Source organism: Nicotiana tomentosiformis, chromosome 12 (assembly GCF_000390325.3).
Source record: "Nicotiana tomentosiformis chromosome 12, ASM39032v3, whole genome shotgun sequence".
NCBI lineage: Eukaryota > Viridiplantae > Streptophyta > Magnoliopsida > Solanales > Solanaceae > Nicotiana > Nicotiana tomentosiformis.
In genome coordinates, this window is record NC_090823.1 from 85,509,071 (window position 1) to 85,533,796 (window position 24,726).

The following is a 24,726-nucleotide window of genomic DNA, read 5'->3' on the forward strand; positions in this document are numbered from 1 at the left end:
TGACTTGTACTACCGATTTTGGGATGTTATTTCATGTTGTAAATGTTGAGCTCATTTAAAAATATCCGCTTTCTGCTTAATAGTTCTGTTGGTTAATTTCTGTCTATTTATTCAATAAGGGTTAGGCTTACCTAGTCGTAGAGATTAGGTGCCGTCATGACATCTTACAGAGGGGAAATGGGGTTGTGACAAGTTGGTATCAAAGCTCTAGGTTCACCGGTGCTGCGAGTCATAAGCGAGTTTGGTAGAGTCTTGCAAGTCGCTACGAATCTGTACTTATCTTTGGCTACGTAACTATTAGGATAGTTTCACTTCTTTCATACCTATCGTATAATTTTATTGATCTCGGAGTTTGAACCTTTGTCATTCTATTCTCTCACAAATAGTGAGGACACGATCTGCAGTTACCGATGATACAGCCCACAGAGCCGGTGTTGCTAGCGGCCGGGGTAGAGGCCGAGGAGGAGCACGTGCTACAACTAGAGCACCTATCAGAGCAGCTATTGAGGAGCCGCCAGTAGATTCTGTTAGGGGACAGGCGTCGGAGGCGCCTATTGTGACCCCAGGATTTTAGAAGACTTTATCACAGTTCCTGAGCATGTTTGGTACATTGGCCTAGGTGGGGTTGATTCCAGTTGCACCAGCTACTTCATAGATTGGGGGAGGAGCTCAGACTCCCGCCGCCCGTACTCCGGAGCAGCGAGTCAACTTTGGTCAGATTCAAGGTGTCATGCCGAAACAGCCTGTTATCCCAGTTCAGTCTGTGGTTAGGGCAGGTGCATCTGAGGAAAAATAGCTTAGACTTACGAGGTTCATGAAGTATTACCCTCTTACTTTTAGTAGTTTGGCTTCAGAGGATGCGCATGTGTTCCTTAGGGAGTACTACCATATTCTCCACACTATGGGTATTGTGGAGACGAGCATGGTTGCTTTTATTACAGTCCAACTTAAGGGAGTGGCATATCAGTGGTCGCGAGCGTATGAGTTGGGTAGTCCGGCCAATGCAATTTCACTTTCATGGGTTTCGTTTTCAGGGATGTTCTTGAGAGAGTTTGTTACCCATATCCTTTAGGAAACGTGGCACGTGGAGTTTAAACAGCTGAGCCAGGGCACTATGTCGGTGTCAGAGTGTGCCGTTAGATTCAGTGATTTGTCCATACATGAACCTATTTTGGGTTCTACAGTCAGAGAGGGAGTCCGAAGGCTCCTTGAGAGGCTCAATCATGATATCCAGTTCAGCATGGCTCGGGGGTTGGAGTCGGATATTCCATTTCAGCAGGTAGTAGAGATTACTCACTTATTAGAGGGCATGAAGGGTCAGGAGAGAGAGGGTAGAGAGGCTAATAGGCCTCACAGATCGGGAGGATATGCTACTCCCAATTTTGGAGGCAGAGTACGACATGGTAGAGGTTTTATGGGGCAGCCAGTTCAGTTTGCGCTGCAGGCTTAGCACGGTGTTTTAGGTGCCCATGTGTCTCAGGGGGTACCTGTGTTGGACAACATCCACAGCTACGTCAGCGAAGAGGTTGCTTGAGTATGGAGATACCAGCTACATGGTGAAAGATTGTCGCAGAATCCGAAAAAATATGTCACAGCGGGGTATTCAAGCTATGAGATCTGCTCCAGTTATTGATATCCCTACACCCCTAGCTTAGGGTGCAGGACATGCGAGTAAAGGGCGCCTAAGAGGGGGAGGCTTGGCCCGTTGATGTGTTTCTACGATGAGGCTGAGGCCGCTGCACCAGATGATGTCACACATGCATGGGTTTGATTTGTTATAGAGGAGCATCATTCGTATTTTGTTTTGGTTCTGCGTATCGAGGTGAGTCCTCTTAGTTTTCTTCACATACATGTGAGTTTCGTGATTTTGTGCTCTATTTATATGTTTACCTGTTATGACCCAAAACCAACTCTTCGTAATGGCGCCTATCATGGTACTAGGCCAGCCAACTATTTAGACATTTCCAAAAATTTAAATCTTTGAAAGATATTAAATGTGTTTAAATAAAGGAAAATCTCTTAAAATAGGATAGGAAAAATCATAACTCAATACATAAATTCTTCCCAAAATCGAGGTGTCACTGAGTACATGAGCATCTACGAAATAACAAAGTCTAGTACAGTTTCTAGAAGTAAAACTGAATAAATAAACTGAAAGATAAGGGAGGAGAGTCAAGGTCTGTGAATGCCAAACAACTACCTCGATGATTTCCGAAGGTCTGGCCTCTGCAAATCAACAACTACCGAAACCGGAAGCACCTAGATCTGCACACGAGGTGCATGGGTATAGCGTGAGTACAACCAACTCATTAAGTAACAAATCTAACCTTTGGACTGAAAGTAGTGACAAGTCCAATTAATACGGTCCACTTTCAACATTTAACAGTACTGAAAGATACAGAAAATATGACAATGATATTTTAGATATTTATATTCTACAAGTGGAGGTACAAGAATTTAGACATGCTTTCAACAAGAACTTAGACATGCTTTCAAATTTCACAACAAAACTTAACACATAATAGGGAAGATCCAGCTCACGTGCAAATAAAATAAGGCAGATCCAGCCCAAATGTCATAATTGCTAGCATTGCGCCCATTGTGGGTATGCAGACTTCGGAGGGGCCGATCCAGCCCAAGCGTTATAATAATCCAAATCCTGGCATCAATCAATAAAGCTTACTGCGGCGTGCAGTCCGGTCCCATAAATATCACTCATAATAGGCCATTGGCCCCACTCAATCAATGACCTCTCTAGTCTCTCGGGCTCACTAGAATCGTGATAATCAGCCCACAAATAATGATATGATATAACATGTAAAGACAACAGAGACTGAGACATAATGTGCAAGTAATAAGTGTGACTGAGTACAAATTGACAGATTAAGCAATTGGTTCTACAGCAAAGAACGACCACTGTGGGTCCCAATAGTACCATCATATAGCCTAAGTAGGGTTTCTAACATGACTAACAACTCAATAGATCTAGCACATGGTAAAAATACGGGTAACAGCAAGATTTAACAACTATTCAGCTCCATGGAATCGACCAAGTCACAATTCTTATGATGCACGCCTACATGCCTGTCAGTTAGCACATGCGTCACCTCAACACCAATCATATAATACAAAATTCAGGGTTTTACACCCTCAGAACCAAGCTTAGAAGTGTTACTTACCTAAAACCGTGCAAATCTCTACTCTAACACGCCCTTGCCTCATGAATCGGTCTCCAAATGCCTCGAATCTAGCCACAAACAGTTCGATACAATCATCACGAGCTAAAGGAATCAATTTTGTAAGAAAATACTATGTTATTAAACAAGAATAAAAAAATTGACTCAAAAGCCGGCCCCCGAGCCCACGTCACGGAATCCAATAAAAGTCACAAAATTCGTAAGCCCATTCAACCACGAGTCTAACCATATCCAATTTACCAAAATCCGACCTCAAATTGCCACTCAAATCCCCAAATTAATCTCTCCAAATCCCTAGTCTCAAACCCCCAAATTAGACCTTAAAACCACACAATCTAGGCGAAAATATCAACGGGGAAACAAAATTATTGATTAAATTTAACCACAAGTGACTTACCTCAAGAAACCCCTCGAAATTCCTCTCAAATATCGCCTTAGACTGAGTTTACAAAGTCCAAAATGAGAGAAACCATGAAACCCTTTAGATTTAAACACTGCCCAGGCATTTATGTTTTTGCGATCCTTAAATCTGCTTCTGCGGTACCGCTTTTGCGGTCAATCATCCGCATCTGTGGAGGCCACTTAAGGGTCGACCAACCACTTATGCGGTCACAAATCCCACTCATGGGGTGCGCACCTGCGCTAGCCTATTTGCTTCGGTGGACCAGTGACTCCAATCTCCTCTCTATTACTCCGATCCTCCACGCGCAGGTACGAGTCCGCACCCGTGGAAATGCTTCCGCATCCGCACTCCACATCCCCCAATCCAAACTCTTCTTTTGTGCTTCCCAACTCGCACCTGCGATCAAATCTCCACAGGTGCGATTACACCCACAGACTCCTAGATTCAACAATCATCCAAACTCCAAATTCGATCTGTTAACCATCCGAACTCCACCCGAGCCCCCGAGACCTCAACCAATTATTCTAACAAGTGCTAAATACGATGACCCGAAAGTTCATCTTTAAATTTAATATTCATTTCTGTGTTATGAGACCTCAAATAGCACCATTCACCTTTCCTCGACTTATGTGCGCAGTCCGTATATTTTTTCAGAAAACCTTTATGTGAAAAATTGATAAAGATGTGAAGTAGTGCTTTAAAACTTACTTAAGTTGACTTCGGTCAACATTTTGTGCAAACAGACCTGGGCGTATGCCCAAAATTTAATTTGTAGGCCCCTAGCATGAGTTATCGCCATTTATTGTAAATTTGAAGCTTTAAGGCTTAAAGATTTCAAAGTTTGACAACAAATTGACTTTTATTAATATCAGGGTCGGAATCCAGTTCTGATTTTTTTTAAGTGAGTTATGTCATTTATGACTTGTGTGCAAAATTTGAGGTCAATCAGACTTGATTTGATAGGTTTGGCATCGAATGTAGAAGTTGAAAATTCTTAAGTTCCTTAAGCTTGAATTGGGGTATAATTCATGGTTTTAGCATTGTTTGATGTGATTTGAGGTTTTGACTAAGTTTGTAAGATGTTTTAGAACTTGTTAGTGTATTTGGTTGAGGTTTCGGGGGCCTCGGGTGAGTTTCTGATGGTTAACGGAATGAATTTTTGATTTGGAACCTTGCCGGAAAGTTTCTAGTGTAGTATCTGGTTTCCTTCATCGCGTTTGCACGAGGGGTCTCGCATTCGCGAAGAGGAATTGGAGGCAGGTGAAATTTACTCTTCATCACGAACGCGTGGGAGTGTTTGCGTTCGCGTTCGCGTAGAAGGGCGAGGCATGGCTGCGCACCATGCGATAAGGCTTCGCGTTCACGAAGGGGAGACTGCGTTCGCGAAGGCCAAGTTTGGCAAAGCATCGCATTCGCGAAGAAGAAATCTAGGGCAGCACAAAAATCTGCTTCGCAAACGTGAGGGTCCTGTCACGTTCGCGAAGATGAAAAACCTGGGCAGAATGTTTAAGGTCTGAAAATGGGACTTCGTTTCGTTTTACATTTTTGACGATTTGGAGCTCGGGAAGAGGCACATTTCGGGATATTTTCAAAGAAAATAATGGGGTAAGTGTTCTTAACTTAACATTGGTCAAATTACCCGAATCCATAAGTATTTTTAATATTTAATTGGTGAATTGAGTTGGAAAATTTAGAAAACCCTCTTGGTTTAATTTGAAGATTTGAGGGTCGAGTTCATGTCGGAATTTGGTAAAATTTATATGGTTAGACTCAAGGTAGAATGGAATTTCGGATTTTGTAACTTTTGTCGGGTTTTGAGATGTGGGCCCCACAGGAGATTTTTGAATGAAATTTTTGATTTTTATTGGAAAATTAATATTTTCATATGGAACTAATTCCTATAATTTGTATTGTCTGAATCGAATTAATTGTGACTGGATTCGAGGCGTTCGAACACTAATTCGTGTGGCAAAGGTTTATTGGAATCTTGCATTGGTTGCAAATCGAGGTAAGTGTCGTGATTAACCTTCACCTGAGGGAGTAGGGCTTGTTTGTCTATTTGCTACGTGATTTAATGTGTGGGTACAACGTATATGTGAGGTGATGAGTACTTATGCATTGTGGTTGAGTCAAGGCATGAGGGAGGAATTTGTTCATTTTGAATAATTGCTTATTTAATTAAGATATTTCCGCTTAAGTTTATTATTGTTTATTTTATCATTATTCTTGAAATTATTGTTAATTTTATTGTTGTTGAATATTGTGGAAGAGTGTAAAAACACAAAGGATGATGCCGTGCCATTTATATTATTTATATTAACCTTGTCATGATGAGAAAGAGTGTAAAAGCTCGAAGGGTGATGCCGTGCCAGAAGAGAGTTAAAGCACGAAGGGTGATGTGTTGCCAATTATTATTATTTATTTATCAATTCATGGCAAGAAAGAGAGCTAAAGTACGAAGGGTGATGCCGTGACAATCTTATTATTTATTAATCAATTTATGGGAAGAATGAGAGTTAAAGCACGAAGGGTGGTGCTGTGTCGTGCCATTTTCATATTATCAGATGCTCATTTTACTGCTGATGAATTAATTGGCTGCTACATGACACTTCTCCTACTGAAACTATTATATCATCCCCCTTCCCATGTTCCCTCCCAAATTTATAAATTGTTATTTATTGTGTTATTGTTGCTTCGTATTTGTATGTACTTGTATAGGTTTTTTACGTACGTGTCTTGTCATAGCCTTCACTACTTCGTCAAGGTTAGGTTTGACACTTATGGAGTACATGGGATTGGTTGTACTAATAATACTCTCCGCACTTCTTGTGCAGATCTTAGAGTTGTTCCCAGCGGCGTACCATAGACTTGCTCGGATTCAGCTACCCAAAAGAGACTTGAGGTATAACTGCACAGCGTTCGTAGTTCTGGAGTCCCCTTCTATCTTATCTTAGTTGTATATTATCTTTCAAACAACTTGAATTTTATTCAGACCTATATTTGTATTATTCTAGTAGCTCGTGCACTTGTGACACCAGATTCGGGGATGTATTTGGATGATTCGGTTGTTATGGTCTTCCACACTTAATTTCAGTAATCAACTTCCATTTAATTAGATTTGTTTTTTTTTTAAAAAGGGTTACGATTATTTTAACATTGTCTTGCCTAGCAAGTGAAATGTTAGGCGCCATTACGGTCCCGAAGGTGGGAATTTCGGGCTGTGACAAGTTGGTATCAGAGCACTAGGTTACTTAGATCTCACGACTCACGAGCAAGCTTAGTAGATCCTGAAGGATCGGTACGGAGACGCTTGTACTTATCTTTCAGAGGCTATGAAGTTTAGAAACAATATCGCTTCTTTCTTATTCTATTGTGCGATTCTTTTCTATCATCGATGATTGAACCATTCTATTTTTATTCTCTCACAGATGGTGAGAACACGTAATACATCTACCAACGGATAGGGACCAGAGCCCCCGATACCAACTATGACCAGGGGTAGAGGCCGAGGCCGAGGTCGTGCCAGAGGTCAAGGCATAGGCAGAGGTAGAGCTCAAGCTAGAACTCGAGCAACAGTACCCATAGTGGAGCCTCAGGTGCATCTTCAGGGGGAGGTCTTCAGGGGGAGGTTCCAGTTCAGACTATACCCATTGGACCATTTCAGGTTCCGGAAGGATTCATAGTTACTCCAATGCTTCAGGACGCTTTAGTCTCTTTGGTGAGCTTAATGGAGGATGTGGCCCAGAACGGTACATTTCCAGTGGCACCAACCGTCTCACAGGCTAGGGGACGCGCACAGACTCCCACTACTCCCGCTCCAGAGAACATGGCTCCCCAGTATTAGGCTCCAACAGCCCCGCCAGTTGGGGTAGTTCAACTAGTTGTTGCGGCACAGGCCGGTGATAGGCTCGCCGTATCTTCTGAGGCTTTAATGAGGTTGGAGAAGTTTACTAAGCTCTTTCCAGTTCACTTCAGTGGCACACCTTCTGAGGACCCACAAGATTATCTTGACCACCACAAGGTGTTGTGAAACATGGATATAGTTGAGACCAATGGGGTTGATTTTGCTGTATTTCAGATGACGGGTTACACCAAGAGGTAGTGGAGAGATTATATGTTGACCAGACCAGCTGGGTCGCCTGCATTGACTTCGGAACAGTTCTCACGACTATTTTTAGAGAAACCACAACAGAATATTCCATTGGTGTGGACACACACACCGAAGCACTCAGATAATCATGAGGCTCAACCAGATATGAAGAAAAATAGGAGGACACGTAAGAATAAATAGATCCTGGATCAAATAGAACTGAAGCATCTCTATGGAAAACTGGAACAATACCTGTGATCACGACATCAGATGACACGGCCTCAGACCTAGCTGGAAAAGCATAAAATCGGGGTTGGGCCCCACCACTCTGAACCACGTCCCTAGGACAGCCTCTAACTGGTTGGCCTCCACCTTTAACGACTTGACCTCCACCTCTAGCTATATGACCCCTGCCCCTAGATGGCTGGGCGGGTGGCGGAACAGCTGGTGCTGGCACGAGAACCCTGCTGCTGCATGCTGCCCTGAGACCTGGGCAAAATCTAGCAATGTTTCTCAGATCACCACAAGAATAACATGATCTCGACTATTGTGACTGCTGACCCTAGAACTCGCCATGTCGACCTGGATAACCACTCTGATGACTCTGGATCGGAGGTGCACTAATAGGAGCTGGTGGTGCACTGTAATATAGCTTGTCGGAATGAGGAGCACTATGGGATGCCTGGAGCGCTGAATGAAATGGCCTGGGAGGATGGCCTCTACCAAAATTACCTCTTCCTCCAGACGAGGCACCACTGAACCCACCAAACTGACGAGGCCTCTTATCAAACCCCTACCCTCTTTCCTATGCAAGAACCATCTCGATCCTCCTAGCAACATTAGCAGCCGCCAGAAAGGTAATTTCACTTTCGGTCTTCTTAGCCATCTGAAGCCTGATAGGGTAAGTGAGTCCATCAATAAACCTCCTCACTCTCTCTCCCTTAGTAGGAAGTAGAAGGAGAGCATGACGGGCTAGATCTACAAAACGGGTCTCATACTGAGTAACAATCATACGGCTCTGCTAGAGACGCTCAAATTGACTGAGGTAATCCTCTCTTAATGCGATAGGGCTGTCACCTTATCATGCTTTATTGGACTGTTACGCCAAAATAGTTACCTTAGCCATCCCGAGGTTACGTCGAATAGAGTGGAAACGAGCTCTTGGCCATTCCACCAGCAGGGTTATCTCTTATGTGTAGTTGTGACGTATGGTCGAGAAGGGATGTCTAGAATATTTGGCTCATATTCGCGATTCTAGTGCGAATGTTCCTTCTATGGATTCAGTTCTAGTCGTCCTTGAATTTCCAGTTATTGACTGTTGGGGATGCCACCCGACAGTAATATTGACTTCTGTATTGATTTGGCTCCGGGCACCCAACCCATTTCTATTCCACCATACCGTATAGCCCCGCCAGAGCTAAAGGAATTGAAAGAATAGCTACAAAACTTACTTGATCGGGGATTTATTAGACCTAGCGTCTCGCCCTGGGGTGTACTAGTGTTATTTGTAAAAAAGAAATATGGTTCAATGCGGATGCGTATAGATTATCGGTAGTTGAACAAGGCTACTATCAAGAACAAGTATCTATTGCCAAGAATTGATGACTTATTCGATCAGCTTTAGGGTGCCAAGGTATTTTCAAAGATTGATTTGAGGTCTCGTTACCATTAGTTGAATATTAGGGCATCCGATGTCCCTAAGACAACTTTTCAGACTCGATATGGGCATTACGAATTCCTAGCGATGTCATTTGGGCTGACAAATGCCCCAGCAGCATTTATGGATTTGATGAATCGGGTATTCAAGGCCTATTTGGATTCTTTTGTGGTTTTATTCATTAATGATATCTTGATTTACTCCAGCAGTCGAGAGGAGTATGAGCAACATCTTCGGATTCTGCTTCAGACTTTGAAAAATAATCAGTTATATGCCAAATTTTTGAAATGTGAGTTTTGGTTAGACTTAGTTACCTTTTTGGGGCATGTAGTATCAGATGAAGGCATAAACGTGGATCTTAAGAAGATTGAGGCAGTTTAGAATTAGCCTAGACCTACTCCAGATACAGAGATCCGAAGTTTCCTGGGTTTGGCAGGTTATTATCACCGATTGGTGATTGGGTTTTCATCCATTGCATCCCCACTGACCAAATTGACCCAGAAGGGTGCCCCATTCAGATGGTCAGACGAGTGTGAGTTGATCTTTTAGAAGCTCAAGACTGCTTTGACTACGGCATCAGTGTTGGTAATACCCACAAGTTAAGAATCTTATACGGTGTATTGTGATGCACCTCGCGTTGGGCTTGGGGCAGTATTGATGCAAGATGGCAGGGTGATCATATATGCGTCACGATAACTGAAAGTTCACGAGAAGAATTATCATGTTCATGACTTAGAATTGGTAGCCATTGTTCATGCGTTGAAGATTTGGAGGCATTACCTTTACGGTGTCTCGTGTGAGGTATTTACTGATCATTGTAGCCTACAGTATTTGTTCAAACAAAAAGATCTCAATTTGAGGCAGAGACGATGGTTGGAGCTGTTAAAAGACTATGATATCACCATTTTGTATCACCCCGGAAAGTCCAATGTGGTGGTCGAAGCTTTGAGTAGAAAGTCTGTAAGTATGGGCAGCTTTGCGTATATTCCCGTTGGTGAGAGGCCGTTAGCTACAGATGTTTAGACTTTGGCCAATCAGTTCGTGAGGTTAGATGTTTCAGAGTCTAGTCGGATTCTAGCTTGCACAGTTGCTCGGTTTTCTTTATATGTGATGGTAGACTATTATCCCGTGTTTTAGTCGCTTATTACACTCTAATTCACTGCACTTTACTTGTTTTGAGCTTTAATTGGTAGTGTTTTTGCACTTATTGTATGTTTTATGCCTTATAGGAGTGATTCCGAGTTATGTAGATGTTGTGAAGCTAATTTGAGCTATTTAGAGCTTAGAAATCTGAGTAGAAGCCCAAGCAATTAAGCCACGATCACGTTCGGGGATCGAAAACCAAGTCTGGATGTCAAAAATTTGAAAAACTCATTTCTGGCCAGGGCGCTAGTGCAAAAAGTGGCCAAAAATCATATTTTGGCACGTTATGGAATTTCCTACATGCACGCCGCACGAGGCGGCACGATAGCAAAAACATGTTAGACTGAATTCCCAATTCCATTAAAAAGGGTAATTTCTTCCGGGGGATTAATAGGGGATGGCTTAAATACATGGGAAAATACCATTTTCGGGACGTTTGACACAATTTAGACCTAAGGAGGCTAAGGAGGAGTTGGAAAGCACAAGCACAAGGATTTCTCCATTCCTTCCTCACTCAAGATCCGGGTTTGGATTGAATTTATGTTTTCCTATACGTGTGTGAATATATATTCACTTATTCTTGTAATCGAAAGAGGCATAACTTGTGATATCTTTGCATTATATTGTTGGTTGAGTTTATAGATTCTTCTAAATAATCGAAAGAGGCTAGTTGAATCATTGATTAAACCTAGTTAGGAGGATAATCGAGAGAGGTTCTCCTAAAAACCAATCCATTACGCATTCTTGCATATCTTCACAGAGCTTAAATGGGTTCATATTGAGAGGTTGAGACTTAATCGAGAGAGGAGTTTCTACTAAATAATTGTACTGATAATTAAGTGAATTCGAGAGGCTCATTTGAACATTAGAAGTGAATTATCTAGAGTTAAATCCAAGACAATTATCTTACACCTATCCTATCAAAACCCCGTTTTCTCCCATTGATATCTTCCTTTGCTTAGGCCTTGCTTCGATTGTCATTAGTCAATTAGTTTTAGATTCTAATTAATTTTAGTATTAACCAATAGATCTGAATTGTTGATCATCTTGGATAGCAATCTAGCTAAACACTACGATAATACTATTTAACTCCAATCCTTGTGGATACGATATTATACTATACTATCTTTAACTAGCGAGCACAATTTAAGTGTGTGTTTTGCACTCGTTAAATTTTGGCGGTGTTGCCGGGGATTGGCAATCAATATTGGTTGAAATAGTTTGTAGTGCTAATTCAGGAATTAGCTGTTTATTTGTTTTTATTTTTTATTTTATTTTTAGTTTTGTTTGGTTAACTTTTCTTCAAGATTTCTTTTGTTGAAGAAATCTTGAATAGCATATTGTTGATATTGAACTCTAGATGATGTAAAGATGGACTAAAACCAGCCTAAGAAAACAGTTGAAGAGTTTGCAGCTGAATACTATCAGTGGTCTACTATGTGTTTTAAATGCGGTAGAAATCATCTGTGGGTTGATTGTCAAGCAGGTAGGTATTCCTCCTATGGATCATATTTTGAGAACTCTCACTCTGTTTCTAGTCCGTACAGGTATGAGGATTCATATGGGAACAATGCTAACTCTGGCTGTGATGAATACCCTTATTATGACTGGAATGAAAGTGAAGTGCGACAACCAGCTCAAACGGAGAATGATAGTTTAGAAGAGCTTATGTATAAGTTCATAAATAAAGTGAAAGAGAAATTTACACATGATGATGAAGCCACTAACAACCTAACAATGCAAGTGAATCAACTAATAAGTAAACTTTGAGAAAGGTCATTGCATTGTGTTAGTGAATATATGGAGGATATTCCCTGTGAGAATGAGCCTACCCGAGATGATGAACATCTACAAAGTGAGTTTTCCACTATGCAAGAGGATTCTTTTTCAACTGGGATGATTGAATATATGGCTTTGGTTGATTGTGCATCAATAAAAGAAGAGTTCAAATCCCCATCCACCTATCCACATTTAAAAATTTTAGTAAAAGAGAATGAGGAACAAATGGTCTTGGACATACCAGAGAAATACTCACATGACCTTTCTTCTTCATTTTCATATTCTAACCTTGATCGTGTGGATTTTATTTTTGGGAATTTAAAGGAATATGCAGGGATTAATCTTGTGAATGAATGCAAAAATAAGTTGAGGATAATCCTACAAGAACAATCCACCGCTCAAAGTGAGGCAAAGAAAGAAAGAATACAAATATCCTTAAAGGACTTTGGCTTGATGAGCTCCATAAAGAATCCCGAGGAGCGAAAACGAAAAATGAATTCAGAATTAGGGGTGGAGTTCACAAGTTCTCGAAAACAAAAAAAGTCAAGGGGAGTTTTCTTTAACTCTTGCTTTTTATTTGTGTGTCATGAGGATGTAAATATGTAAATAACTGTTTATTTTCGTTTCTTGTGTGTGTGTTCGTATCTTTTGATTGAAAATTTTAAAGTCGAGGAAAAAAATATTATTTTCTTTAGGTAGTATAATAATTCCCCCATTGGTTTTTCCTTGTGCCGCAGTTCTTTTCCAAGTGTTTTGTTTGAACCAGGTGTAATTAATTTTTTTTTAGAGTAGGAGATTTTGTGTCTTGAATTTAAATAAAAGCAATATCTCTTGACTTTATTATGTCTTGAAAATAGTAAGTGCTTTAGTTGTGACTCTTATACTCAGTTTTTGACTCTTGTATAAATAGCTTAAATTGTATGATCTTAACTTTGCTTAACTGCTTTGACTAGAGTGTCTCGATGAGTCCGATCCTGAGTGAGTTATGTGTCATGTGTGTGTGAGGTTTTGGGTATTCTATTGTAACAACCCGGCCAGTCGTTATGAGAGTTATAGCCCTATTTCCCCCATTCTTTCTTCTTTATGTGTTGTTCAGCGGTGTTGAGTTGTATCGAGTTGGTAGGTTTGGGTCCGGGGTAGTTTTGGAGTGAAATGAGACACTTAGTCCCTTAGTTAGAAAGCTAAGTTAGAAAATTCAAACCGGAAGTTGACTTATGAATAAACGAACTCATTGGGTGATTTTAGACTTAGGAGTGTGTCCAGAATGTTATTTGGAGGTCCGTGGTAGAATTAGGCTTGAATTGGCGAAGGTTAGAAATCTGACGATTTTGGTCGGCAGTGCAAAATTAGGTATCGGGGTTGGAATGGAATTCCAGAAGTTGGAGTAAGTTTGTAGTGTCATTTGTGACGTGTGTGCAAAATTTGAGGTCATTTGGACGTGGTTTGATAGGTTTCGGTGTCGTTGGCAAATTTTGGAAGGTAAAAAGTTCTTAGGCTTGAATTCGAGGTTAATTTGGTGTTGTTTTGGGTTTTTCGGAGTTCACATAGTGATATATTACTTGTTGGAATTATTAGTTGAGGTCCCGAGAGCCTCGGGTGTGTTTCATATAGGTTTTGGTTGTGTTGAGCTCGTTTTTCTTATGTTTCGACGCCATTTCTTCAAGCATAAATGATATCATGTTGAAAATATGAGCTCCAATTTCCTTTTTGATTGAAGCATTAGATCCGTATCGTAATTACGGACCCGTAGCAAAAAGAATCGTCGAATTTGAACATCGTATGAGGATTTTATGGTCATTTTACTAAGAATTAGGTTGCCAGATTTTTTTCATATTAATTACTAACTTGCCACTGACGGCGTATTTAAAAATTTGCACTATTTACAAATATTGAAACCAATTTATCTCCTTCATTATAAAGTCAAATGGAGTGATTCAAAAGTCTAACTTCACTAGAATTTCACAATGAATCAATTTGAGGCATAAAAAGCGAGTTTCGGGATCGTTTGGAATGAGAAACGAGGCAGAATATCTGGCAGAAAAATATATAAAATAAGAGTTTCTTCATTTGGTCATATTTTGAGTTGGGAAGATCAGATTTGGGCAATTTTGGAGGCTATTTTCACCATAGGGATTGGGGTAACTGTTCTCTACTCGGTTTTGGTTATATTTCATGTATCCATCTTCGTTTTTGGGATTTGATTGATGATTTCAATGTGAAATTGAGGGAGTTAGGGCTTGAGTTTTGGAGAATTTTAGGTAGGGATTTGAGGGACCAAACGGAGTCCGATTTTGATAAAGTTTATATGGTTAGACTCGGGAGAGGACGAGGGTTCTAATTATGCCTTTTTTGACTGGTTCCGAGATGTGGGCTAGGGGCCCGGGTTTTGTTATTTTTATTACTTACTGAGGTGGTTGTACTCATACTACACCATGCACTTTATGTACAGATCCAGGTGAGTTAGAGCGTGACGATCGTTGAGTTCAGGCCGGCTATCTATGGAGATTGCAAAGTAGCTTCTAGCATTCGCAAGACCTTGTTACTCCTTTTGTAATTTCTTCTTTTGGACAGTTAGACAGTTTATAGTTTTAGACGCTCATGACTTAGTGACACCCCAATGTTTGGGGCTCGTTTCCGTATTTTTCAATATTATATTTAGAGTTGATTTAGTTTATGAAAAATTTAAATGTTGAAATGTTTTATTAAATTCTTATAATCGACTTAGTTGTAATATTTTGGGAAATAGGCTTGCCTTGTAACACGATAAGCGCCATCATGACCATGGTCAGATTTTGGGTCGTGACAAGTTGGTATCAGAGACTAGGTTACATAGGTCTCACGAGTCATGAGCGAGTTTAGTAGAGTCTTGTGGATCGGTACAGAGACATCTGTACTTATATTTGAGAGGCTGCAGAACCTTTAGGTGCGAGATGTGATTTCTTTGTGTTGATGTCGGGCCAGTCTAAAGGACATGAGGCCGGTTTTTGACTGTAGCTTGAGCACTGAGATGTTAACTGTGTGAGCGCGTTCTTGTGGTACTTTTGGGGGTATTTAAGAGAGTATTCAGCGGCTTATGAGCCTTAGGGCGGTGTGGTTTTATGCTTGGGTCTCGTGTGGTGAGTCTGGGTTGAATATTATCGGCGGTCTGCTATGTGTTTTAAATGCGGTGGAAATCATCTATGGGTTGATTGTCAAGAAGGTAGGTATTCCTCCTATGGATCATATTTTGAGAACTCTCACTCTGTTTCTAGTCCGTACAGGTATGAGGATTCATATGGGCACAATTCTAACTCTGGTTGTGATGAATACTCTTATTATTACTGGAATGAAAGTGAAGTGAGACAACCACCTCAAACAGAGAATGATAATTTAGAAGAGCTTATGTATAAGTTCATTAATAAAGTGGAAGAGAAATTTACACATGATGATGAAGCCACTAACAACCTAACAATGCAAGTGAATCAACTAATAAGTAAACTTTGAGAAAGGTCATTGCATTGTGATAGTGAATATATGGAGGAGATACCCTGTGAGAATGAGCCTACCCGAGATGATGAACATCTACAAAGAGTGTTTTCCACTCTGCAAGAGGACTCTTTTTCAACTGAGATGATTGAAGATGATACTTTGGTTGATTGTGAATTAATAAAAGTAGAGTTCAAATCCCCATCGACCTATCCTCATTTAAAATATTTAGTAAAAGAGAATGAGGAACAAATGGTCATGGACATACCAGAGGAATACTCACATGAACTTTCTTCTTCATTTTCTTATTCTAACCTTGATCATGTGGATTTTATTTTTGGAAATTTACAGGAATATGGAGGGATTGATCTTGTGAATGAATGCAGAAATAAGTTGAGGGTAATCCTACAAGAACAATCCACCGCTCAAAATGAGGCCAAGAAAGAAAGAAAAGAGTGGGTCTTATAAATATCCTTAAAGGACTTTGGCCTGATGACGTCCATAAAGCATCCTGAGGAGCGAAAACGAAAAATGAATTCAAAATTAGGGGTGGAGTTCACAAGTTCTCGGAAATGAAAAAAGTCCAGGGTAGTTTTCTTTAAGTCTTGCTTTTTTATTTGTATGTCATGGGGACATTCGACAATTTAAAGTGTGGGGTGGGGATGTAAATATGTAAATAACTGTTTATTTTTTTTTCTTGTGTGTGTTTTCGTTTCTTTTGATTGATATTTTTAAAGTCGAACAAAAAAAATATTATTTTCTTTAGGTAGTATAATAATTCCCCCTTGATTTTTCTTTGTGATGCAGTTCTTTTCCAAAGGTTTTGTTTGAACCGGGTGTAGTTAGTTTTTTTTTCTGGAGTAGGAGATCTTGTGCAGTGATTCTAAATGAAAGCATTATCTCTTGATTTTATTATGCGTTGAGAATAGTAAGTGCTTATGCTCAGTTTTTTACAGTCGTATAAGTACCTTAAATTGTATGATCTTAACTTTGCTTAACTGCTTTGACTAGAGTGTCTCGATGAGTCCGATCCTGAGTGAGTTATGTGCCATGTGTGTGTGAGGTTTTGGAAATTTTGTGTATTGCATTTGGTGTCTGGAACTTGCCCCGTATGTGTGCAAAGCGAAATAGTAGTTTTATTCATTCTTGGAAGTGATATAGGCATTTCTTTGTTGAGCCAATTATATGTTGTTAACCACCTAATTATTATGTATCCTAGTTGACCCATTTGATCTTGTAATCATGTTTATTTGGAAACCACATTACAAGCCTTAACCAATTGTTGAACTGATCATCTATTTGAACCTTCTTACCTCTCACGAGCACTTGAAATTGTTATGAACTTTGCAAAAAGTTATTCAAATTATTCTAACGTTTTATTACTTATTTATTTATTTTTGTTTGGCGTACAAAAAAACTTTTTGAATTCCCGGTAGAAAGAGATTTCGCTAACGAAAAAGCCTTCAATGCTATCGAATATCCCTTCCTTTTTCCAAATATTTTTACGAATACGCTTTGTTGATGTCGAAGTGCATTTTTTGGATCTGCCATTTAGAAATTAAAAAATTACTTATTGTTATAGCTGGATGTGATAGACATCTATTGTTCAAAACGAATTCTTTTTACTACTATTTATTTTCGAGCTAATAGTGTCGTCCTAAAATAAAACATTATCGAGATAGGCAAAAGATGTGTGAAAATTGCATAATACTGAAAATAAAGTGTAGGGTGTCAGTTTGGCTTTTGAATATAACTATTGACATGAGGAGAAAGGTGCATTATTTTGAAAAAAACAAAGGGCCATTTGAATTGAAAAAGAAAATGAAAAAAATAGTCGGATGGTTGGGAAAAAAGATTCCTTGATAGTGGTATTTCTTGATGTAATTGTGCTTAAAGAAGTAGGGAGTTGACATATATTGACGTGAAAGTGGAGTTATGGTTTGACATAAGTATGGAGCTTTAAATGGTTAAATTGTATGTATTAAAGTGTTTAGGGAGGTGTAGTCACGTTTATATCAAATATATCCTGCCCATCCCGCAACTTACATTACAACCAAATAAAGTCCTACTTGATCCTTGACTGAATGAGCTCAATTGGTAGAGTAGTACATTACGGGCAAACTTATGGTACATTCTTTGTGGTGCATGAATTTCATTTCTGAGAGTGAGTTCATTCTTTCTATCTTGAGTTCCTATGTGTTCTTGAATTTTATTGTGTGTGGAACTACTCTATATTGTTGTGTGAGGGCAGTTGATTCACAAAGGAAAGATAATATCATTGACCTCTGAGTTAGAGTAAGTAAGAGGGTTGTGAAAAATACGTGGTGCTTTTGAGTCAAAACTTGAGGCGAGCATATTACGGTATTGTGCTTAATCTGTTTTGATTATTCTTGGTGCGGTGAGTTATGAGAGTTGCTTAAAAAGGTCGTGTCTATGTGAAGTGTAGTTTAATTGCTTGAGGACGAGCAATGGTTTAAGTGTGGGGTGTTGATAGTAGACTATAATCTTGTGTTTTAGTCGCTTATTACATTCTAATTCACTGCACTTTACTTGTGTTGAGCTTTAATTGGTAGTATTTTTGCACTTATTGTGTGTTTTATACCTTGTAGGAGTGATTTCGAGTTATGTAGATGTTGTGGAGATAATTTGTGCTATTTGGAGGTTTGAAGTCTGAGTAGAAGCCCAAGAAATTAAGCCAGAATCACGTTCGGGGGTCGAAAACCAAGTCTGGATGTCAAAAATTTGAAAAACTCATTTCTGGACACAATTTGCACTACCTCCCCGTGGCATGCCCCGCGGGGTGCTAATGCAAAAAGTGGCCAGAAATCATATTTTGGCACGTTTTGGAATTTCCTATGTTAGAGTGAATTTCCAATTCGCTTATTAGGGGATGGCTTAAATACACGATAAAACATCATTTTCGGGACTTTTGACACAATTTCGACCTAAGGAGGCCAATGAGGCTACGGAGGAGTTGGAAGAACACAAGCACAAGGATTTCATCATTCCTTCCTCATTCAAGATCCGAGTTTAGATTGAATTTATATTTTCCTATACTTTAGTTACATTTGTGAATAATTTATCCCTGCCTATGGAGTAGATTCTTTTGGGTTTTTATGGATTTGGTGTATTGATGATTGCTTGTGGATTATAACTCTATTTTATGGTATTTGAATCATTTTTGGAAGATTTAATTATTGCATCTATATTCACTTGTTCTTCTAATCGAAAGAGGCATAACTTGTGATATCTTTGCATTATATTATTGGTTGAGTTCATAGATTCTTCTAAGTAATCGAAAGAAGCTAGTTGAATCATTGATTAAATCTAGTTAGGAGGATAATCGAGAGAGGTTCTCCTAAAGACCAATCCATTACGCGTTCTTGCATATCTTCACAAAGCTTAAATTGGTTCATATTGAGAGGTTGAGACTTAATCGAGAGAGGAGTTTTTACTAAATAATTGTACTGATAATTAAGTGAATTCGAGAGACTCACTTGAACACTAGAAGTGAATTATCTAGAGTTAAATCCCAGACAATTATCTGGAACCTATCCTATCAAAACCCCATTTCTCCATAGATATCTTCCTTTGCTTAGGCCTTGCTTCGATTGTCATTAGTCAATTAGCTCTAGATTTTAAATTATTTTTAGTATTAACCACCTAAATCTAAATTGTTGATCATCTTGGATAGTAATCTAGCTACAAACTATGATAATATTGTTTAACTCCAATACTTGTGGATACGATATTATACTATACTATCTTTGACTAGCGAGCACAATGTAAGTGTGTGTTTTGCGCTTGTCAAATTTTGGCGTCGTTGCCGGGGATTAACAATCAATAGTGTTTGAAATAGTTTGTAGTGCTAATTTAGGAATTACCTTTTTATTTTTTTTCGTTTTTTTTTAAGTTTTGTTTGGTTAACTTCTCTTCAAGATTTCTTTTGTTGAATAAATCTTGAAGAGCATATTCTTGATATTGAACTCTAAATGATGTAAAGATGGACTACTACCAGCATAAGAAAACAGTTGAAGAGTTTGCAGCTGAATATTATCAGTGGGCTACTATGTGTTTTAAATGCGGTGGAAATCATCTATGGGTTGATTGTCAAGTAGGTAGGTATTCCTCCTGTGGATCATATTTTGAGAACTCTCACTCTGTTTCTAGTCCGTACAAGTATGAGGATTCATATAGGCACGATTCTAACTCTGGTTGTGATGAATACCCTTATTATGATTGGAATGAAAGTAAAGTGAGACAACCACCTCAAAGGGAGAATGATAGTTTGGAAGAGCTTATATACATGTTCATTAATAAGGTGGAAGAGAAATTTACACATGATGATGAAGCCACTAACAACCTAACAATGCAAGTGAATCAACTAATAAGTACACTTTCAGAAAGGTCATTATATTGTGATAGTGAATATATGGAGGTGATTCCCTGTGAGAATGAGCCTACCCGAGATGCTGAACATCTACAAAGAGAGTTTTCCACTTTGCAAGAGGACTCTTTTTCAACAGAGATGATTGAAGATGGGGCTTTGGTTGATTGTGCATCAGTAAAAGAAGAGTTAAAATCCCTATCTATCTATCCATATTTAAATTTTTTAGTAAAAATGAATGAGGAACAAATGGTCTTGGACATACCAGAGGAATACTCACATGACCTTTCTTCTTTATTTTCTTATTCTAACCTTGATCATGTGGATTTTATTTTTGTGAATTTACAGGAATATGCAGGGATCGATCTTGTGAATGAATGCAGAAATAAGTTGAGGATAATCCTACAAGAACAATCTACCGCTCATAATGATTTTGGTATTGACATGGTGCAGACCTTCGTATCGTATGGCACCAGCTGAGTTAAATAAATTGAAAGAGCAGCTTCAGGAACTCCTTGAAAAGGGGTTTATTAGGCCTAGTATGTCACCTTGGGATGCACCAATTCTATTTGTGAAAAAGAAAGATGGTACTATGCGGATGTGCATTGATTATAGGCAGTTGAACAAAGTTACAATCAAGAATACATATCCATTGCCGTGTATTGATGATTTATTTGACCAACTTCAGGGAGCGAGTGTGTTCTCCAAAATTGATTTGAGATCAAGGTATCACCAATTGAAAATTCGGGATTCGGATATTCTGAAGACGACATTCAGAACTCGTTATGGCCACTATGAATTTCTTGTGATGTCTTTTCGGCTAACCAATGCCCCCAGCAGCATTTATGCATTTGATAAATAGTGTATTCCAGCCATATCTTGATTTATTTGTAGTGGTATTTATTGATGATATTCTGGTGTACTCACGTAGCCAGGAGGAGCATGCACAACCCTTGCGTATTGTATTATAGAGGTTGAGGGAGGAGAATATTATGCCAAATTCTCTAAGTGTGAGTTCTGGCTTAGTTCGGTGGAATTTTTGGGACACATAGTGTCCAGTGAAGGAATTAAGGTGTATCCGAAGAAAATAGAGTCAGTTCATAATTGGCCCAGACCATCTTTAGTTACTGAGATTCGGAGTTTTCTCGGCTTGGCCGGTTATTATTGTCGCTTTGTGGAGGGTTTCTCGTCTATTGCATCGCCTATAACTAAATTGATCCATAAAGATGCTCCGTTCAGGTGGTCAAATGAATGTGAAGAGAGCTTTCAGAAGCTCAAGACAACTTTGACTACAACTCCGATATTGGTATTGCCTACAGGTTCAGAGTCTTATACCGTGTATTGTGACGCGTCGCATATTGGTCTCGACGCAGTGCTGATGCAAGACGGTAGGGAGATTGCCTATGCATCCAGACAATTAAAGGTACATGAGAAGAATTATCCAGTCCACGATCTTGAGTTAGCAGCTATTGTTCATGCTTTGAAAAGTTTGCGGCATTACTTGTATGGTGTCCAGTGTGAGGTATATACCGATCATCAAAGTGTACAACATTTGTTTAAACGGAAGGATCTTAACTTGCGGTAGCGAAGGTAGTTGGAGTTGCTTAAGGATTATGATATCACCATTATCTATCATCTCGGAAAGGCCAATGTGGTGGCCGATGCCTTGAGTCATAAGGCGGAGAGTTTGGGCAGCTTAGCATACTTACCGGTAGTAGAGAGGCCTTTAGCCTTGGATGTTCAGGCCTTGACTAATCAGTTTGTTAGATTGGATGTTTCCGAGCCGAATCAAGTTTTGGTCTGTGTGGTTTCTCAGTCTTCTTTATATGATCGCATCAGAGAGCGCCAGTATGATAATCCACATCTGTTTGTCCTTAAGGACACAGTTCAGCACAGTGATGCCAAGGAAGTCACTATTGGAGATGACGGTGTATTACGGATACATGATAGGATTTGTGTGCCTAATGTAGATGGTTTACTTGAGCTGATTCTCCAGGAAGCTCACAGTTCGCGGTACTCTATTCATCCAGGCACCGCGAAGATGTATCAGTATTTGAGGCAACACTATTGGTGGAGGAGAATGAAGAAATATATAGTTGGGTTTGTAGCTCGATGTCTAAATTGTCAACAGGTAAAGTATGAACATCGGAGGCCAGGAGGATTGCTTCAGAGACTTGAAATTCCGGAGTGGAAGTGGGATCGTATTGCCATGGACTTCGTAGTTGGGCTCCCACGGACTTTGAGAAAGTTTGATGTTGTTTGGGTGATAGTAGATCGGTTGACCAAATCTATGCATTTTATTCCAGTCGGTACTAATTATTCTTCGGAGGGGTTGGCTAGGATTTAAATTCGTGAGATTGTTTGCCTACACTGTGTGCCAGTGTCCATTATTTCAGATCGGGGTACGCTGTTTACCTCACAGTTTTTTAGGGCACTGCAGCGAGAATTGGGCACACAGGTTCAGTTGAGTACAACATTTCACCCTCAGACGGACGGATAATCTGATCGAACTATTCAGATATTGGAGGATATGCTACGCGCTTGTGGCATTGATTTTGGAGGTTCTTGGGATCAATTTCTGCCACTCGCGGAGTTTGCCTACAATAACAGCTACCAGTCGAGTATCTAGATGGCTCCGTATGAAGCTTTATATGGGAGACGGTGTCAGTCTCCGGTGGGTTGGTTTGAGCCGGGTGAGGTTAGACTATTGGGTACTGACTTGGTTCAGGATGCTTTAGAGAAGGTCAAAGTAATTCAGGAATGGCTTCGCACGGCACAGTCTAGACAGAAGAGTTATGCCAATAGGAAGGTTCGTGATGTTGTTCACATGGTTGGGGAGAAGTTTCTGCTCAAGATTTCACCAATGAAGGGTGTGTTGAGGTTCGGGAAGAAGGGAAAGTTGAGCCCTCGGTATATTGGGCCTTTTGAGATACTTAAGAAAACTAGGGAGGTGGCTTATGAACTTGCTTTACCACCTATTCTATCAGGTGTTCATCCAGTGTTCCATGTATCCATGATCCAAAAGTATGTCGGGGATCCATCTCATAATTTAGATTTCAGTACAGTACAGTTGGGCAGTAATTTGACTTATGATATGGAGCCGGTGGCTATTTTAGACCGACAGGTTCAAAAGTTGAGGTCAAAGGGCATAGCATCAGTGAGGGTGCAGTGGAAAGGTCAACCAGCCAGAGAAGCTACTTGGGAGGTTGAGCAGGAGATACGGAGGAAATATCCACACTTATTTGAGACTCCAGCTATTATTCTAAACCCGTTCGAAGACGAACGTTTGTTTAAGAGGGGAAGAATGTAACGACCCGGCCGGTCGTTTTGAGTATTATAACCCCGTTCCCCCGTTTACTGCTCAATTTATGCTTTATAGTTATTTTATGACATACCGGGTTAGTTGGTTTGGGTTCGAAAGGAATTCGGGTTGAAATGAGACACTTAGTCTCATAATTGAAAATTTAAATTAGAAAAGTTGACCGGATATGGATCTATGTGTAAACGACTTCGGATTTGAATTTTGATGATTCCAGTAGCTCTGTATTGAGGTTTGGACTTAGGAGCGTGTCCAGAAAATTATTTGGAGGTCCGTAGTGGAATTAGGCTTGAAATGCCGAAAATTGAATTTTTGGGAAGTTTGACCGGGGGTTTTGACTTTTTGATATTGGTGTTGGAATCCGATTCTGAAAATTTGAATACCACTGTTATGTCATTTATGACTTGTGTGCTAAATTTGAGGTCAATCGGACGTGATTTGACAGGTTCCGATGTCATTTGTAGAAATTAAAATTTTCAAAGTTCAATAGGCTTGAATTGGGGTGTAATTCATGGTTTTGGCATTATTTAAGGTGATTTGAGGATTTAGCTAAGTTCCTATGATGGTTTAGGACTTGTTGGTATATTTGGTTGAGGTCCGGAGGGCCTCGGGTAAGTTTCGGATGGTTAACAGATCAAACAATTGAACTACAACAACTGCTGCAATTTCCTTTTGCTGGAAATGTCTTCTGCCAGAATCGAGCCCAAAAGTTGAGACCGGAATCGAGCCCAAAAACCGAGCTCAAAATCAAGCCACGATGGAGCCTAGGGTCGAGGGCCAGGATCGAAATCAGGGTCGTGGATCAAGATCAAAGGCACGATCGAGCCCATGATCGAGGACCACGATCGAAGGCTAAGATCGAGGCAGAACCGAGGCTGTCTAGGCAGAATTATGTGTGAGAGTTATCTTGTTGGCACGTGATAAGTAGGGATTTTTACCACTTATTTGCTCTCTTTTACTTGCATTTTAGCTATAAAATGCTTAAAGGTATTCCCGGGAACTAATAAAATCAGCTTTCTTGCAGTAATATTGGAAAACGAGCAAAAGAAGTGAAAATCAACTCTTAAAGGAGTCAAAATTGGACAAAGACCAAAACAAGGCAAAAATGCTTACAGTGCGGACCGCACAATACTGTGTGCGGCCGTAAACAATGAAGAAGCCCTGTCAGATTAGCTTCAGAGTATGCGGACCGCATAATTTTGGTGCGGCCGCAGAAGAGAGATTAAGAGAGTGCATGATTATTGTGCAGCCGCAGGATGCCAAGTGCAGTCGCAATCACTATTATG